Genomic DNA, 19,157 nt, shown 5'->3' with positions numbered 1-19,157 from the left:
TTTCAGAGGGGTATGGTGTGTGTGTGAGTGTGTGTACTAGGGCGGTGTCAACCTTTATCCTATCGTGATTATATGCTCACAAAACATTGTGATATATGATAGTATCGCCTGCTATTGACTGACCAAATTGTTTGGTTAAAAATAGCGCAAAATCGCTGCATGAATCATTATGAAAGATAATGTTGTTGAAACCTTGGACAGAGGCTAAGTGCAGGCAAATATTTTATAATATACTTTTCTGGTGGAGTTTCAGCAGGTTTTTGTGTGTCTGTCTATGTCTGTTTGGTGCCCAGATGATGGAGCAAAGTGACAGTCAACTGATGAGGAACGGCCTGTCTTGCCATAGTGAGTTAGAAATCATTGGCTGGATAGAAGCAAAGCATCTTCAGAACTGGATAATGATTGCTTTATTTGCCTCATTGTCCTCTCTTAATATAGTCATTTTCATAGCCTATCGAAGCCTGAGAGAGAGAGAGAGAGAATTATATTTTCTGCGCAGAGCCAGTCAAGTTCAAATAGGCTGTCAATCATTGTCGATAGATAATTCTATCGTAATATTGCCCTACCCTAGTGTGTACCTGCCTGTGTGTCCGTATCCGTGACGCATGTGTGCATTTCAGTGAGCCTATGCATTCACTGCGAGGGAGTGGGTGGTGATGTCAGTTATGCAAATATGTCCGCTAAACTCTCCAACTCTTGCAGGAGCTGATGGTAAGGCAGTTCCCTTAAATTGCCATTAGCCCTTACTTCCTCAGACAGAGGATGAGAGAGAGGCCCCATCCCAAATGTCACCCCATTCCTTAAATAGTGCACTCTTTTGATCAGAGCCCTATGTACCATGGTCAAAAGTAGTGCACTAAATAGAGCGGGTGACATTGGGACACATAGGATCCCCGCTGTTACTGAGTCAGTCCTAAAGCTCTGAAGCTAGCTGTCCTTCAGCTTCTCGGTAATTGGTGAAGCCAGGCAGCGTATTCATATGGAGAGGAAGGGGGAAACGTGTTGGCAGATTGCATTGGCAGCAATTACAGAATCTCCCAACCCAGAGACATGAGCCTACTGATTTAATATCGACTGCCTTTGTACGCCATGTCTGTCTAATGGCTGAGCCTGTACTGTTTCTTCTTTACTACCTAGCTGTCACCATACCCACGTCAGACGGCTACTGTACAACATTAGAGTTACAATGTGTCTCAAAGGTGGAGCAGTGGTTAAGGGCGCTGTACTATCTTGTCTCATCGCTACAACTCCCGTACGGGCTCGGGAGAGACGAAGGTTGAAAGTCATGCGTCCTCTGATACACAACCCAACCAAACCCACAGCTGGTGCCACCAGAGACCCTGGGTTCGCGCCCAGGCTCTGTCGTAACCGGCCGCGACCGGGAGGTCCGTGGGGCGACCCACAATTGGCCTAGCGTCGTCTGGGTTAGGGAGGGCTTGGCCGGTAGGGATATCCTTGTCTCATCGCGCACCAGCGACTCCTGTGGCGGGCCGGGCGCAGTGCAAGCTAACCGAGGTTGAAGGTGTACAGTGTTTCCTCCGACACATTGGTGCGGCTGGCTTTGGATGCGCGCTGTGTTAAGAAGCAGTGCGGTTTGGGTGTGTTGTGTATCAGAGGACGCATGACTTTCAACCTTCGTCTCTCCCGAGCCCGTACGCGAGTTGTAGCGATGAGACAAGATAGTAGCTACTAAAAAACAATTGGATACCATGAAATTGGGGAGAAAAAGGGGTAAAAATGTATTTAATTTTAAATCTCCTCATCCTTAGCTCAACACTTCAGCACTTCCAGGAACCACGATAGATGCCTTTTACACACTGTAGTGTAAAGTTACCCTTTCGACAAAATATCGTCCCTTTCATTAAGAGCAAGCACCAGGTTGACCAGTTAAGAACACTGCATATTAATTTCAGAACACTCAAGAGAAAGGAAATGTTCTCAGAACAAAAGCAGTCAAAATTCAAAGAGCAACTTTAATCTCAGCATGAAAGTTCTATTTCCACTCTCACTGTACATGTATGTAATGATATGATATCCAGTTACAATAGATTACAGTTCCAAGTTGTTTCTATGTGTTATTGTTGCTCTTCAAATGCATTAGAAAAACTTGTAGAGCATTTATATTATCCATAATATAATGTCTATTGTATTGATGTGTGTGTGTGTGTGTGTGTGGGGGGGGGGAGGGGGGGGCATAATTAGGATATTCAGATCGAATGTTAAACATACATCACCATTCATTAACTTTGGTTAGTTCAGTCGTGGCCAAAAGTTTTGAGAATGACACAGATATGAATTTTCACAAAGTCTGCTGCCTCAGTTTGTATGATGGCAATTTGCATATACTCCAGAATGTTATGAAGGGTGATCAGATGAACTGCAAAGTCCCCATTTGCCATGCAAATGAACTGAATCCCCAAAAAACATTTCCACTGCATTTCAGCCCTGCCACAAAAGGACCAGCTACATCATGTCAGTGATTCTCTCGTTAACACAGGTGTGAGTGTTGACGAGGACAAGGCTGGAGATAACTTTTTCATGCTGATTGAGTTCGAAAAACAGACTGGAAGCTTCAAAAGGAGGGTGGTGCTTGGAATCATTGTTCTTCCTCTGTCATCCATGGTTACCTGCAAGGAAACACGTGCCGTCATCATTGCTTTGCACAAAAAGGGCTTCACTGGCAAGGATATTGCTGCCAGTAAGATTGCACCAAAATCAACCATTTATCAGATCATCAAGAACTTCAAGGAGAGCGGTTCAATTGTTGTGAAGAAGGCTTCAGGGCGCCAGCAAGCGCCAGGAACGCACAATCGAGAGCATCCTGTCGGACTGTATCACCGCCTGGTGTGGCAACTGCTCCGCCCACAACCGTAAGGCTCTCCAGAGGGTAGTGAGGTCTGCACAACGCATCACCGGGGGCAAACTACCTGCCCTCCAGGACACCTACACCACCCGATGTCACAGGAAGGTCATAAAGATCATCAAGGACAACAACCACCCGAGCCACTGCCTGCTCACCCCGCTATCATCCAGAAGGCGAGGTCAGTACAGGTGCATCAAAGCAGGGACCGAGAGACTGAAAAACAGCTTCTATCTCAAGGCCATCAGACTGTTAAACAGCCACCACTAACATTGAGTGGCTGCTGCCAACATACTGACTCAACTCCAGACACTTTAATAATGGAAAAATGTATGTACATGTACAAAATGTATCACTAGCCACTTTAAACAATGCCACTTAATATAATGTTTACATACCCTACATTACTCATCTCATATGTATATACTGTACTCTATACCATCTACTGCATCTTGCCATCTTTATGTAATACATGTATCACTAGCCACTTTAAACAATGCCACTTTTATATGTTTACATACCCTACATTACTCATCTCAAATGTATATACTGTACTCGATACCATCTACTGCATCTTGCCTACGCCGTTCTGTACCATCACTCATTCATATATTTTTATGTACATATTCTTCATCCCTTTACACTTCTGTGTATAATGTAGTTGTACTGAAATTGTTAGGTTACTCGTTGGTTATCAGTGCATTGTCGGAACTAGAAGCACAAGCATTTTGCTACACTTGTATTAACATCTGCTAACCATGTGTATGTGACAAATAACATTTGATTTGATTATATTATTTGATTGGTTCCTGGTGGTGCCCCGATCCACTGCGGGATCGGGGCACCACCAGTACAGAGCTTGCTCAGGAATGGCAGCAGGCAGGTGTGAGTGCATCTGCACGCACAGTGAGGTGAAGAGTTTTGGAGGATGGCCTGGTGTCAAGAAGGGCAGCAAAGAAGCCACTTCTCTCCAGGAAAAACAACAGGGAGAGACTGATATTCTGCAAAAGGTACAGGGATTCGACTGATGAGGACTGGGGTAAAGTCATTTTCTCTGATGAATCCGCTTTCCGCTTGTTTGGGGCATCCGGAAAAAAGCTTGTCCGGAGAAGACAAGGTGAGCGCTACCATCAGTCCTGTGTCATGCCAACAGTAAAGCATCCTGAGACCATTCATGTGTGGGATAGCTTCTCAGCCAAGGGAGTGAGCTCACTCACAATTTTGCCTAAGAACACAGCCATGAATAAAGAATGGTACCAACACTTCCTCCGAGAGCAACTTCTCCCAACTATCCAGGAACAGTTTGGAGCACCTTGCCATAAGGCAAAAGTGATAACTAAGTGGCTCGGGGAACAAAACATCGATATTTTGGGTCCATGGCCAGGAAACTCCCCAGACCTTAATCCCATTGAGAACTTGTGGTCAATCCTCAAGAGGTGGGTGGACAAACAAAAACCCACAAATTCTGACAAACTCCAAGCATTGATTATGCAAGAATGGGCTGCCATCAGTCAGGATGTGGTCCAGAAGTTAATTGACAGCATGCCAGGGCGGATTGCAGAGGTCTTGAAAAAGAAGGGTCAACACTGCAAATATTGACTCTTTGCATCAACTTCATGTAATTGTAAATAAAAGCCATTGACACTTATGAAATGTACTTCAGTATTCCATAGTAACATCTGACAAAGATATCTAAAGACACTGAGGCAGCAGACTTTGTGAAAATTAATATTTGTGTCATTCTCAAAACGTTTGGCCACGACTGTACATGTTCATGGCCACCATACACAACAGCTATGAAACTACTGTACATTTATTGCATATTTCAAGAATAGTACAATAGACATGTACAGTCTATTTCTGTCTGGTTGCTTTTCTTTTGTACACGCAATACAGACAATTACCAATTAACAACTGAGAGGTCTGGTGTCGTTGATCTACTCTCACAGTGTACTTAATCTCACACAGAAAACGCCCCATTTTTTAAAAACGTATTTGAGCAGATTCTACTGTGGCAACAACAGAACCTCCAAAGCAAATGTAAATGGAGACATTTGCCATAACAATAGGCATCAGAGATTATGGAGTTTTTTGCCCTTTTCCTCATGGAGTGTGGTGCTGTCTGTAAATTCCATTAATGCTATTCTTTTGGCAAATTTCCTAAAAACCCTTGTCAGAAAAATTGCCTTTCCGTGGCTTTACTGGTAGCCATCTTTACCTCTCCATCTCCTGTAATTAGGGTAAGTGAGACGTAGAACCAGAGTTACTGACCTTCATTGTGTAAAGAACACTGTCCTCCACAAACACTGGGAATAACCAAAAACAGACTTCTCAAATGTATGGGACGTCAGCACTACGTCTTGATTGTTTTGTAGCTGAAGACAAGCAGAATAACATTCTGACCATAGCTTCCTGAATGAAGATACACCATTAGCACAGAGTTATCAGGTTGTCATTGTTCTCACATACACTTCAAAATACTTTGTTTTGGTGACGACAGCAGTCATAACCACCTAGTTTCCATGTCTCTTCTGTCCACAAGGGGGCATGTTTTTCACGTGGGCAAAAGACTAAAGGCCATTCTTCTAACACTCTCTAGCGAGACCATACTCCATTTTAGTTAATAATCCCAGGAATGTTCTAACTAACAATTTTCAATCTCTATACCTTTGCTTTCAATACAACCAGAGATAATCACAACATATATGGACCTTGACTAATGCAGAGAAACAATCAAGGTGCCCTGCACACACACACACACACACACACACACACACACACACACACACACACACACACACACACACACACACACACACACACACACACACACACACACACACACACACACACACACACACAGAGGAAGAATATGAAATTTGTTTTGTGTCTCTGTGCTGTGAGGAGATTCCCATAGGGATAGTGCGGTGGTAGAGACAGTCAGTGGGCATGGGGATGTGATTTCATTAGGTCCAGATGCTGCTGCTTGAAGGACTGAGCACTTGAAAGGTTCAATATTATTCTGGAGCAGGACACATCAAAATGACGCTGTCCATCTGGAGCGGAGATAATGTAATCAGCATTGGGTCATTGGTCATCAGACAGCCCAGCCATCGGGTTTACCAACATCCTGTGATGTCATCATCATCATACTAACACTCAAGAGACCAGAGAGAGAAAAGACGAGCCGATTGATAAGACAGACAATCAGCTTCACCTCATAACAACATCCAGCCTTTAAAATCGCCCTGATTATGCAAATAACCCGTTGAATATAGATTTTTTTTTTTTTTTTTTTTTGGGGGGGGGGGGGATTAATTGATGAAATATTGAATGTCTGTCTGTCTCTGTGATCCAATGTACACCCAAACACACACATACAGCGTACACACACACACACACACACACACACACACCAAGGGAAACCTATTTGTAGAAGCGTTAAATATTCAGTACCTGCCGTGTTCTCCATATGTCTTTGATCAGACACAGATACTATGCTACTCTCTCATCTTACAACTTCAAACCAGAACGTATGTAAAAACTCAGCTATACAACCTGTTCTGTTGCAAAAGCCTCAGTCTCGCCACACTAGTAAGTTATTTTACACTAGAAAAATTTCTGTCATCTGCCTTACACAAACAAAATGGTGATAAGTAATTTTAAAATGCAGATGGGTGAATTATGAAAAACACATCAGCATTAGGCCTATTACCCAACTCCTTGCATGTGTCAATGTAAAATGTTGTTTATTTCCAAAGCCTCCATTATAACTTAGTGCATGATCTGCTTATTGCACATGTCTCCTCTGTTGGTAATTTGTAGAGTGATACTCTTGCAGCATATTCCCCTGGTAGTTAGTCAACTCCCCCTAAGAACTTCTTGGCCTCCTCCAGGCATATCGCTGCAGGCCTTAGGGAGCTAGAGCAATATAACCAGCATGAAGCAATCTGGAGGCTAGAGGAAGGTACAGTAGCCAAGATGTATTTTTATAATACGTTTTTTTGTTTTTGTTTTGAGGAATAGACAGATTCCCAGAATGCAGTGCACGCGACCAGTAGCACTCACCTGAAGCTTCTTAGACCTGAGAATCTATTTTCTATTTTCTAACATGGAATATATGTATATGCTGCATTAGCAAATGCATAGGCTATGGAGCAACGTTTGTGATATAGGCCAACTTGGCACCAAAACAAACCCAGGAGGAAAACAACCATACTATCCAATGAAACTGCACTAGGTAACTTCACCTAATAATTCGTGCTCAAACAAAATCATGCAAGCAATTAAAGTGTGAATGCGAAAATGTTAAGGAAATCAATAGCATAGACCTGTACCCGAATTTACCATTTCAAAATGAATACTCCAAAAGCCACACATATAATGAATATGAAAACTTCAGGCAACTCCAGGAGCATATAATCTTGACCTGGCACGTGCGCTATGCTACACCACGTCACTCAAAGTGCAACTGTACAGACAGAGAATTTTCTATTTTCATCAGCGCATGTAACCTATTCTACAGTAGCCTTTACCTGCATCGATACCCGTAGCTTAACCAGTGGGAAAGTATAAAGAGGAAGGCGATCATTTCATATAGCACCAATAAACAACGAATAATGCATACAAAAGAAAATGTAAACAATTACATTGTCATACGTTTATCACTCCACATGATGTGTTGACTTGTGGTGCCATCACAGTGCTACCGTACTCTACTGTACATCTGATCTGAAGCAGTCAAATTAATGAACACAAATGTGTCCCACGTTGCAGCTGAGACAGAACATTATCCAACATTGTGGTCTACAATAAATGAAACCCAAAAGTTGACGCAGAGGACAATAGTGGTCAGTGATGTCGAATGCATTGCACATCGAGTGATATTTCAAGCAACTTCCAGTGATGTGTGGCAGGCTAAAGTTAAGTCGCCTATACTGACCCTCATTTATGAATCACCTAGATCAGTATATAGGTCTGTAGTCGGAAGTATTGAACATACAACCGTACCTGGAAATCAATTCATGCGTTCAATGAATACACCAATAACCTATAGGTCTTAATGGACACTCGACTCGGCAGTTTTCAAACCATCGCCTTCTTTATCGGGAACACCTTTCATTCTGCCAGAAAACACAAAGCGAAATAGCACTGTATATATATTTTTTTTTAAGTTGATTTGATCGCTTCACTCACCTTCCACGGAAGTTCTTTTTCTGTTTGAGAAATCCTACGATAGCGAAGTGGCGAGTGCTGAGATGAGGGCGAAGTGTATCCGTTCGTTCACTGCAGCAGTTCCAAAAGCGCTTCAAGGCTGTTCCTCAACTGCGCTTCACTGTTTCGCGCAGGCAGCATCACTTCTCTGTGTGGATGTCCGTAGCTGAAATAAAAGGGACTGGGCCTCCGATTGGCTGCCATTCCCAAGTCCCCGATGCAGGGCAGGGGAGAAATCGGCCGACAGAATATAATGAACAGATTGACGCGCTGAGGAAGCAGGTTTGAAAGAACTAGGGATGTAGGCTAGTTCAACGGAGTGATTGATACATTTATATATTATTCCCAGCGCAATTTGAAAACCGCAGGATGAATGGAAGACGACTAGCACCTTTGTGGTTGCAAATAATAGGCTATAGGCCTAAAGAAATGCCCAAATATATTGACACATATGCCAATGAATAGCCTGTAAGAATATGGTAGGATACTGTTTGTATGCCTTTTTGTAAGTATTCTGAATGTAAACCTTAAAGTGTGGATAATATAGAAAAATGAAAACACTTGACATGTTAAATAAAAAAATTCTACAGTGTGCAAAATACAATAAAACATTTAGTTTGTGGTTTAATTACTAAACTATAGGGAGTACTACATACAACATCACAAACTGTAGGCCTATGTGAGTTGTTCCATCCCAAGGGTTAATGTCGTTATGGCTGCTGTTAGTTGCATGAGTTCAATTTCTAGAACTCCTCCAAGCATCCACTTTGGAGCTATCCTCCCAACCAAGCATCAGACCCCTTGCCTAGCACTTCCCCATTCACTGAGCCAGAAGGATTTTTACATTTGACATCATGTCCTATCAAAAGATCAGCCAGTGATGACTGAATGACTGACTGCGGCCCTTGACCAAATCATTGCAACTGAATGGGCTTGGATAGCCTCAGTATTTATTTTGTGAATGTTCAGGACTCATTTTCACACACACACACACACACACACACACACACACACACACACACACACACAGGAATGATCCAGAAACAAAACTAAAATCTATAAGTTAACCTGAAATACATCATAACACCACAAATATCAATGGCACAACTTTGTGAGAACACAAAGGAGTCAGGCACCAAAAAGAGCCATATCTGGGATATCATAGTCATTTTAGAGAATATCAGATACACTGTTGCTCTGTGAAATCTCTGGGGAAATAAAACAGCAAATGTTTTGCATCTGGCTGGTGGGAAAACTCTGTGGTATAAATCTTCTCGCTGTCGTAATGGTGCATTTTCTGCATTAATTGTGCCCAAGTTTATGCTTTTTCTGTCACAACGAAATTGTGAATTATACCTATATCTGGTTTCAGTGAATGTCGAAGTAGTTATTTATTGGAGCTAAGAATGAGTTACACTTGAGAGCCCTTTCCTGCAGTCAAATTACCTTGCAGCCTCATGGGGGGAAAGTTAATAATATTATTAATAATTTCATAATTAATAAACATTATTTAAAAAATATATAAAAACATTCTTGTTTCTATGTCAAGTGGTATTGTTACATGTCAGTGTTCTGTGATTTATGTATTTATATATATAATATTATATATATAATATTGGTATGCAAACTCAATTTAATACATTTCAACTTTATATCTGACATGGTACTGATTTTTTTAATGCCCATAAATATGTGCGAGGTGTATACTTTTGTTTCAAAGTAGATTTGTTTAAGACTTCCAAGAAACACCCTGCGTGACCCTGGTTTTAGCCCACTGCAGTAAAAGGTTAAAGCAATGTGCTTGAACAATCTATGGATTCTAAAGTCAGTAATAAGGCTAATCAAATTATCAATCTTGTGACCTCAGTAGATTTAATGCAAAGTCTTTTCACATTTCAGCCTATATCATGACCCTTGACCCAAATGGGAAGCGTACCAAATGGAATCCTATTCCCTACGGTTCTGGTCAAAAGTAGTGTACTATAGGGATGCAATTGAGACGCAACCAATTGGCCATTTGATTCACATTTCACTAGAATGCTGACCACGCTGATGGACCCCTCTCTGACACCAGTGTTATAATAGCCATGGCCAGCACAATTCCTCCTGACTAGGTGGAAAACCTGAATATTCAGAGAAAGATGGTAATATACAGAACAAAACTCTTAACACAACATATAAAGTGTTGGTCTCATGTTTTCTGAGCTGAAATAAAAGATCAAAGAAAAGTTCCATATGCACAAAAAGCTTATTTCTTTCAAATGTTGTGCATAAATGTAAGAAACAAGTCGTGAAAGCCAGCATGCTGCAGCACATTTTCGATGGATAAATAGCATTCTAAAATGTTGCACAGTGGAGACAGAGGAGGGCGATAGTGCAGGGATTGAGGAGGTGAACAATGAAGAAGGAGTAAGAAGGTGGTCGGGCAGTGGATATGGAGCTCGAGATAAAACAAGTGAAAAAAATACACAAAGTAGTTGAGATAAAGGAGGAGGTGAGCTTAGTTACCATACCTCCAAAAATGATGTATTGTGTGTAGATTGATGAGGGGAAAAAACTATCTTGGTGGTTCCAAACTTCTTCCATTTAAGAATGATGGAGGCCATTGTGTTCTTGGGGACCTTCAATGCTGCAGACATTTTTTGGGACCCTTCCCCAGATCTGTGTCTCTACACAATCCTGTCTCGGAGTTCTATGGACAATTCCTTCGACCTCATTGTTTTTGTTCTGACATGCACTGTCAACTGTGGGACCTTATATAGACAGGTGTGTGCCTTTCCAAATCATGTCCAATCAATTTAATCTATCACAGGTGGACACCAGTTAAGTTGTAGAAAGTTAAGTTGTAGAAACAAGCATGATCAATGGAAACAGGATGCACCTGAGCTCAAGTTCAAGTCTCATAGCAAAGGGTCTGAATATTTATGTAAATAGGTATTTGTTTTTTATTTTTTATAAATTTCCCAAAATGTCTAAAAAACTATTTTTGCTTTGTCATTATGGGATATTGTGTAGATTGATAAATATTTTTTATTTATTTAATCCATTTTAGAATAAAGCTATAACTTAACAAAATGTGGAAAAGGGGAAGGGGTCTGAATACTTTGTGAATGCATTGTATTCAAGGAACATTTATATTTTCAGTGTACAAACTTAACATGATGAACAGGAATGACATTTACTCTTTACAGATGGCCAAAAACAACTATCTGAAAACCACACCCCTAATAAGCCACGCCTCCTGAACATGATATATATGGATTACCTTAAAAAAGACTGCAACTGGGAAAACCCAATTGATGGTAAAATTAACCCATGTTAGGGTAATCCAAAACAACCCAACACGTTGGGTTATTCATGCATCCTAACTGGCTGGGTGCAAATAACCCTGCATGTGAGTTGTCTAATATTTACACAGCGCTGGGTTACCGAATAACCCAAATTGGGTTGTTCTTAACCCACCATTTTGTACATTCTAAAAATGCTGGGTTAAAAACAAGCCAATTTGGGTTATTTGGCTACCCAGTGCTGAGTTATTTTGACCCAGCCATTTGGATTGACATTGAATAATTCAGCGCAATTCATTTCCATTGGACCATTGAATATCTGATTATTGCCTTCATACTTGGGATTGCATTGGGATTAACTTTTTGTATTTTTCTCTTCTTTGGATTATATATTTCCTTTGACATAGACTCCCATTCAAAGAATCAACCAGAGGTTCTGGTGGTACTAACGTTTTCATTAAAACATGTTATTTGCTCATGTTGGTTTGCTCTTTGGACTGTTGGCTCTAACAGGACTATTCATTTGTTGATGTTTGAATCATTATTCTGTTGCTTGAACTCCCTCATATAATGGCTCTGGAGGGCTGCCATTTTACAGGCTCCTAACCAACTGTGCTATGTACATAATGTACATAATGTTGCTGCTACCATCTCTTATGACTGAAAAGAGCTTCTGGACAACAATGTTTACTCACTGCGAACTGGATAAAGATTTTTTCTATAAAGAGTCCGACGCAAAGGATATACTGCTTTGTCGAGACAATTCCCAAATCCCCGTCATCAGCGTGAAGAAAATATGGAGAAAAAGGGGGAGGTGGACGGGGTGCCTTGTAAGAATTTGCTGACGAGTAGGTAGACCACCACTACCCTCGGTATTATTGGTCAACGCGCAATCATTGGAAAACAAACTCTATGATTAAGACTATCCTATCAACGGGACTTCTTAAGGATTGGCATTCCGTCAACAGGACAGTTGTAAATCATGCAGCACGTTAAGATTGCAGATTTTAGAGAAACAACAAATGTCGGTACATATAAGTATCTTATATCGGCTGAAAGCTTAAATTCTTGGTAATATAACTGCACTGTCCAAATTACAGTAGCTATTACTGTCATAAAATGCCATGCTATTGTTTGAGGAGAGCTCATAACAACAAAACACTTTTTTCAATGTGATAGATTTTATAAATTCACCTCTGAAGGTGAATTGTGTACTTACATTCTGAAATCTTGCTCTGATTTATCATCCAAAGGGTCCCAGAGATTTCATGAAGTGTCATTTTGTTATATAAAATCCTGTTTCATATCCTAAAAAGCTCGATATAGCATGCACAATCAATCAATTTGTATTTCCACTTGTTCAATTAGCAAAGAAAGGAATCTGTGAAAATCTCAGCCGAAATGTTGAACTAGTCAAATCACATTTGTATCCATTCCTCAGAGATCCTAGAAGGTAATAAGGCGTCAGTATTTCATTAGGGGTGTAGTATATCCCATAGGACACCATATTTGGTCAGAGAGCGATGCCTTCCTGGCACGCTGGTGACATGGGTGGCCATCACTTGAACAACTATATCTTTGTTAAATTAGCACCAATCGGGGTCAAACAAAGCTAGTTAGACAGCCTATGAGCTGGGCTTTACGGGAATATCCGGAAACCATGTATGTCGTAAAATGTAGCTACTAACCTTGTACAACAGCATGCCTTTTCATTTTGGACAAAAATTATAAGGATATTCAGATGAAGTTATGAAAACTGGTTGTTTTGCAAATGTTGAACTTATAATATGGCTACTAACACTTGGAAAGCTAAATCAAAGTCCAAGTATACAGATGTGATGATATTCTTGCAGAAAACTTGAATTTGAATGTGAATATCTCCTTCATGATTATCCAAATGTACCTGGGGACTTCACTCTAAAAGTCTTGTAGGTCAGTCATTCTTCAAGTTATGCATCTGCAACTTTGTACATACACTGCTGCCATCTTGTGGACACTATCAGAATTACAACCAGAGTGATGGCTAGAACTATGACCTTTCTCTTACATTTCAAAGATGGTGGTAGAAAAAGGCTGGTTGGTTTTTTTCTTTGTATTTTCTTCTACCAGATCTATTGTGTTATATTCTCCTACATTTAATTCACATTTCCACAAACTTAAAACTGTTTCCTTTCGAAAAGGTTCCAAGAATATGCATACCCTTGCTTCAGGGCCTGAGCTACAGGCAGTTAGATTTGGGTATGTCATTCAAGCGAAAAAAAAAAGAGAAGGGGGCTATCCCTAAACTGTAATATCTTATGTTTCACCGAGACTGGGCTGAACGACGACACAGATGAAATAGAGCTGGCTGGCTTCTCCGTGTTTCGGTAGGACAGAACAGCTACGTCTGGTATGACGAAGGGCAGATGTGTGTGTCTATTTGTCAATAACTGCTGCTGCGCGGTGTCTAATATTAAAGAAGTCTCGCGGTATTGCTCGCCTGAGGTAGAATACCTCATGATAACCTGTAGACCACACTATCTACCAAGGTAGTTATCATCTATATTATTCATAGCCTTCTATTTACCCCCACAAACTGATGCTGGCACTAAGACTGCCCTCAACGAGCTGTATAGGGCCATAAGTAAACAAGAAAAAGCTCATCCAGACGTAGCGCACCTAGTGGCCGGGGACTTTAATGCAGGCAAACTTAAATCATTTTACCTAATTTCTACCAGCAAGTCACGTGCTAACAGAGGAAAAAAAAACTTTAGACCACCTTTACTCCACATACAGAGACGCATGCAAAGCTCTCCCCCCACCTTCCATTTGGCAAATCTGACCATAATTCTATTCTCCGGATTCCTGCTGACAAGCAAAAACTAAAGCAGGAAGTACCAGTGACCTGCTCAATACGGAAGTGGTCAGATGACGCAGATGCTACGCTACAGGACTGTTTTTATAGCACAGGCTGGAAAACGTTCCGGGATTCATCTAATGGCATTGAGGAATATACCACCCCAGTCACTGGCTTCATCAATAAGTGCATGAATGACATCGATGCACTTTATCAGAAGCCATGGATTACAGGCAACATCCACACCGAGCTAAAGGCTAGAGCTGGCGCTTTAAAAGAGCAGGACACTAATCCGGATGCTTGAAAGAAATCCTGTTATGGCCTCAGATGAACCATCAAACAGGCAACGCGTCAATACATGACTAAGATTGAATCCTACTACACTGGCTCTGATGCTCGTCAGATGTGGCAGGGCTTGAAAACTATTACAGACTACCAAAGGAAACCCAGCCGTGAGCTGCCCAGTGATGCGAGCTTACCAGACGAGCTAAATGCCTTTTATGCTCGCTTCGAGGCAAGCAACACTGAAGCATGCATGAGAGAACCAGCTGTTCCGGACGACTGTGTGCTCAAGCTCTACATAGCCGATGTAAGCAAGACATTTAAACAGGTCAACATTCACAAAGCCGTGGGGCCAGACAGATTACCAGGAAGTGTACTAAAAGTATGCGCGGACCAACTGGCAAGTGTCTTCACTGACATTTTCAACCTCTTTCTGGCAGAGTCTGTAATACCTACATGATTCAAACAGACCAGCATAGTCTCTGTTCCCAAGAAAGTGAAGGTAACCTGTCTAAATGATTACCGCCCCATAGCACTCATGTCGGTAGCCATGAAGTGCTTAGTCCCCTCCTGTACTCCCTGTTCACACATGACTGTGTGGCCAAACATGACTCCAACACCATCATTAAGCTTGCCGACGACACAACTGTGGTAGGCCTGATCACCGACAACGATGAGACAGCCTATGGAGAGGAGGTCAGAGACCTGGCAGTGTGGTGCCAGGACAACAATCTCTCTCTCAATGTGAGTAAGACCAAGGAGCTAATTGTGGACCCCTCCTGTCTCAGCCTCCAGTATTTATGGTCATTTATGAACATTTGAACATCTTGGCCATGTTCTGTTATAATCTCCACTCAGCACAGCCAGAAGAGGACTGGCCACCCCACATAGCCTGGTTCCTCTCAAGGTTTCTTCCTAGGTTTTGGCCTTTCTAGGGAGTTTTTCCTAGCCACTGTGCTTCTACACCTGCATTGCTTGCTGTTTAGGGTTTTAGGCTGGGTTTCTGTACAGCACTTTGAGCTATATAAATACATTTGATTTGATTTGATTTATAGGTAGAGGAGGGCAGAACAGGTCCCCATTCTCATCGATGGGGCTGCAGTGGAGCAGGTTGAGAGCTTCAAGTTCTTTGGTGTCCACATCACCAACAAACTATCATGGTCCAAACACACTAAGACAGTCGTGAAGAGGGCACGACAAGCCTAATCCACCTCAGGAGATAGAAAAGATTTGGCATGGGGCCAAGCTTCCTGAAATCCAGGATACTAGGAGGTGTCAGAGGAAGCCCAAAAAATTGTCAAAGACTCCAGTCACCCAAGTTTTAGAGTGTTTTCTCTGCTACCACACGGCAAGCGGTACTGGTGCGCCAAGTCTAGGACATAAAATGCTCCTTAACAGCTTCTACACCCAAGCCATAAGACTGCTGAACAACTAATCAAATGGCCACGACTAATTACATTGACCGCCCCCCTCCTTTGTTTTTATACTGCTGCTACTCACTGTTTTTCTATCTATGCATACTCACTTTACAAATTACCTCAACTAACCTCTACCCCCGCACATTGACTTGGTACTGGTACCCCCTGTATATAGCCTTGTTTGCTTTATGCTTTTCTTTTCAATACACTTTTTTGCACTGACCAAGTTCCCCAAGTTCCCCAAAGTTTGTGGTTTATGCAAGTTTGTTACAGCATCATGTAATCATTGTATCAATAATACAACCCAGACAGTATACATTGAGACAAAGGTGGACTTCACAGGTAGAGGGTTTATTTTAGATCTGTGAGAACATCATATTAGAGTGGGAGATAGAGGTATACACTTTACAGCAACACAGTGAACCTTGGTAAAGTACAACAACAAAAAAACGTTTTAGTTTTGAAAGCATCATAAATCATAGTCCTAGTGGCAGGCAGCGGCCCAATAGTGTTGTGAGGGCACATGGAGTCTACTATCCTCCCTCCTCCCCTGTCCCCTGGCTATGTCTACTTCCCAAATAGCACCCTATTTCCTACTTAGTGCACAACTTTGGACCAGGACCCATATGTCTACTGCTGCTAGGCTACAGAAAGTGGAACGGCCATGTCGGACAAAACATGTTGGCTCTCTCTTTTAACACTGATCTCCTCTTTGGTGTGCACGTGGCCATTCAGCCAGCAAAAAAACACACGGTACAAACAGGCACATCATCCTTTGTGGCAGAAAAACAATCTATCCACAAATAGCTTATCATCCATCATCATCATATATTTGGGTCCTAGAAAAGCACAACAAAAAAAAAACAAGTGCATTGTTGTTTCTAAGGTTACTTCTGAAATTAATTGATGTAGTGAAGAGACGCAATGACACAAAAAACTACAGGTTCTTTTTTTGTTTCAGTGTGTGTGCGCGTGTGTGCATGCTTGCGTGCGTATGTGTGTGTTTACTTGAGAAAATAAAGAGAACCAATAGAGACATATTAATGTAATTTTTTAAATGAAAGTCTGTGTACAATTGTAAAAATAAAGGTGCAAGTTGGAACCAAATAAGGTTCTTAAGAGCGATGCCATAGGCAAACCATTTAATGGTCTCTGAAGAACCATACATGGGATGGTTCTTTCAAGAACCATACAAAAATAAACCAACTGAAATGTTTCGGCCCTCCAGGACCAGAATTAATTAGCCCTGCTGTAGGGTTTTAAGCCTTATTTGCATATTTCCCAAGGTGCCTTTTGAGTTATTTTTTGTCACCAGTGCTATCCATGACTATGTTTGCTAGGGACAAAGACATGAGTGTTATATTCATTAATTTGTATTCCTGTGGCTGTCACCAAGAGATATCAGAAGTGAATATGGTGTCATTAAAGTTAAATCATTTAAGACATTTAAATACGTATTTCATAAGGCCTTGTTTTACACTAATAAAGTGTCCTGAAAAGCATATTTTACAGGGCACATCAGGCCTGCAAGTCACATTATGCTGGTTTGCAAAGTGATGTGTCATTTTTTGGGAATCCAGAAAGAGTGGAGATATCCAAGATTTTGAATTTTATTCACTTGCAGCCTGCATAAAAAATGACTGCTAGGTTTGAGAAGACTAAGATATGAGACTACCTTCAACATCTTAACTGGAACAACCACTTCAGTAGCTTGTGCAATAAATCCAAGTAACAGATTGTAATAGTTTACAAAAATGTATATCATTCATATTTCATCAGCATAAGATTAATTAATCAATCAATGTACATGCAAAAATATAGATATCGAAAAATGATAATGACGGGCATGGTTTTGGTTAAATGCTGGTTATTAACACCAACACTGGGGTTATTTTACCCCACTGAGTGTTGAATCAACACTAGAAATGTTATATTGAAAAAAACAACACTAGTTATCAATGGCGAATGTGCTGTGTGCTATGAAAGGGACACATCTGCAGGCTTCCATACATTTCAAGAACCTTTTAGAATTCTGATTAACTGTAGATGCCACGTCAAGAAGCCCACACTTAACTCAATGGTTCTTTACCAGGCAAGAGTTATCCACGGAACCTTAAGAGTTGAGGAAGAACCATTTAAGAACCTTTTATTTTTTTCAGTGTAGCCTGATGATCGGAATGAACAACAATATGAGGCCAGGGCCAGGCTGGGTTGGGCCTTACTTTGATTTAGATGCCTCCGGGGGATAAGACCAGAGGGAGTGGGCCTGGGCCTTTCTCCACTCTGGAGAAGAGAGGAGGGGAGAGGGGAAGAGAAGATGGAGAGCATCCAAAGCTAGGCTCAGTCCCCTCTCCTCTCCTCTTCTGTCCTCTCATCCCACTGTTGTTGCTGTTGACATGGGCCATCAGAGGGAGTTTTTTTTTAATGTACAGTCTCATTCACTGTGTAAGGGATTAGTCATGTGCTCCACCACAGATGTACTGAGAGTGGCCCATATTACTAAATCCTCCAATGATGCTGTTGCATAGTCATCCGGAAGTTCTTTTTTCAAGGCTTCAACACTAGTGGACGGACATGAACTACTGGCATGACACACTAATCTGCCTGTTGCAAAAGTAAAAAATCAACAAGATGAATTGAAAAGTGGTTGAAGGGAAAGAGGAGAAAACATGGCTTCCCCTTTTCCCCGGCTGAATACTTTAGTTCCTATTAGCAACATCATTCAGAGCAGTTTTTCTGATGATAATTTGGAAATCTGGGGTTGGCGCTGCTAATCCAGCAGCATTACACTTTGCCGAGGGATTACTGAGTGACAACTTCAAGTGAAACGAAAGATGTAAGGGCCTCTTAAGCCGTGTTCCTATTAAAAGCCACAGTACGATGTGACACCGTAGCAGGCTTCATTGCCAACTAGTTGTGGATATATACCCACACAGATAAACGCTCCAGTGCTCACAGGGATTTTTTCATTTTTTACATTTTTTTTTTTTTTTTATGAGGTTGAGGGTTTTCTTTGAAGCTCCAACCCATCAACCTCTCTGCCATTTGTAGGATGGAGAGGGGAGACTTTTAATGCCAAAGGTATGCTGCTTTATCCCGGACCAGACTCCCAGCCAACAGAGTTAGTTAAATGAGGTTCTGCTTGCCTTATAAACCCGCTCAAATAATCTCAGGTGTTTATAGCGTTTTTAATCCCTTGCTTTTAACAAAATCGTAAAAGTTTTATATTCTTTCAAGGATGCTGGTTTCTCCATAGCACA

General features: G+C 41.4%; 1 protein-coding gene and 1 long non-coding RNA gene across 2 annotated transcripts in view; both read right to left on the bottom strand.

The window, feature by feature from the left end:
• Positions 1–8,898, bottom strand: part of LOC110535568 (cadherin-6) — a 79,334-nt gene extending 70,436 nt beyond the window's left edge. The window contains exon 1 of the mRNA XM_021620633.3: positions 8,057–8,898. The gene's annotated coding sequence lies outside the window, so the exon portion shown is untranslated. The remainder of the gene's footprint in view (positions 1–8,056) is intronic.
• The window catches only part of LOC149979544 (uncharacterized), a 1,100,972-nt gene that overhangs the window by 450,377 nt on the left and 631,438 nt on the right, over positions 1–19,157 (bottom strand). The gene's annotated exons all lie outside the window — the stretch shown is intronic.

This window comes from Oncorhynchus mykiss, chromosome 11 (genome assembly GCF_057628025.1).
Source record: "Oncorhynchus mykiss isolate SJ-2025 chromosome 11, ASM5762802v1, whole genome shotgun sequence".
Lineage (NCBI taxonomy): Eukaryota > Metazoa > Chordata > Actinopteri > Salmoniformes > Salmonidae > Oncorhynchus > Oncorhynchus mykiss.
The sequence above is the reverse complement of the archived record's forward strand: the minus strand, read 5'-3'. Positions and strand labels throughout refer to the sequence as shown.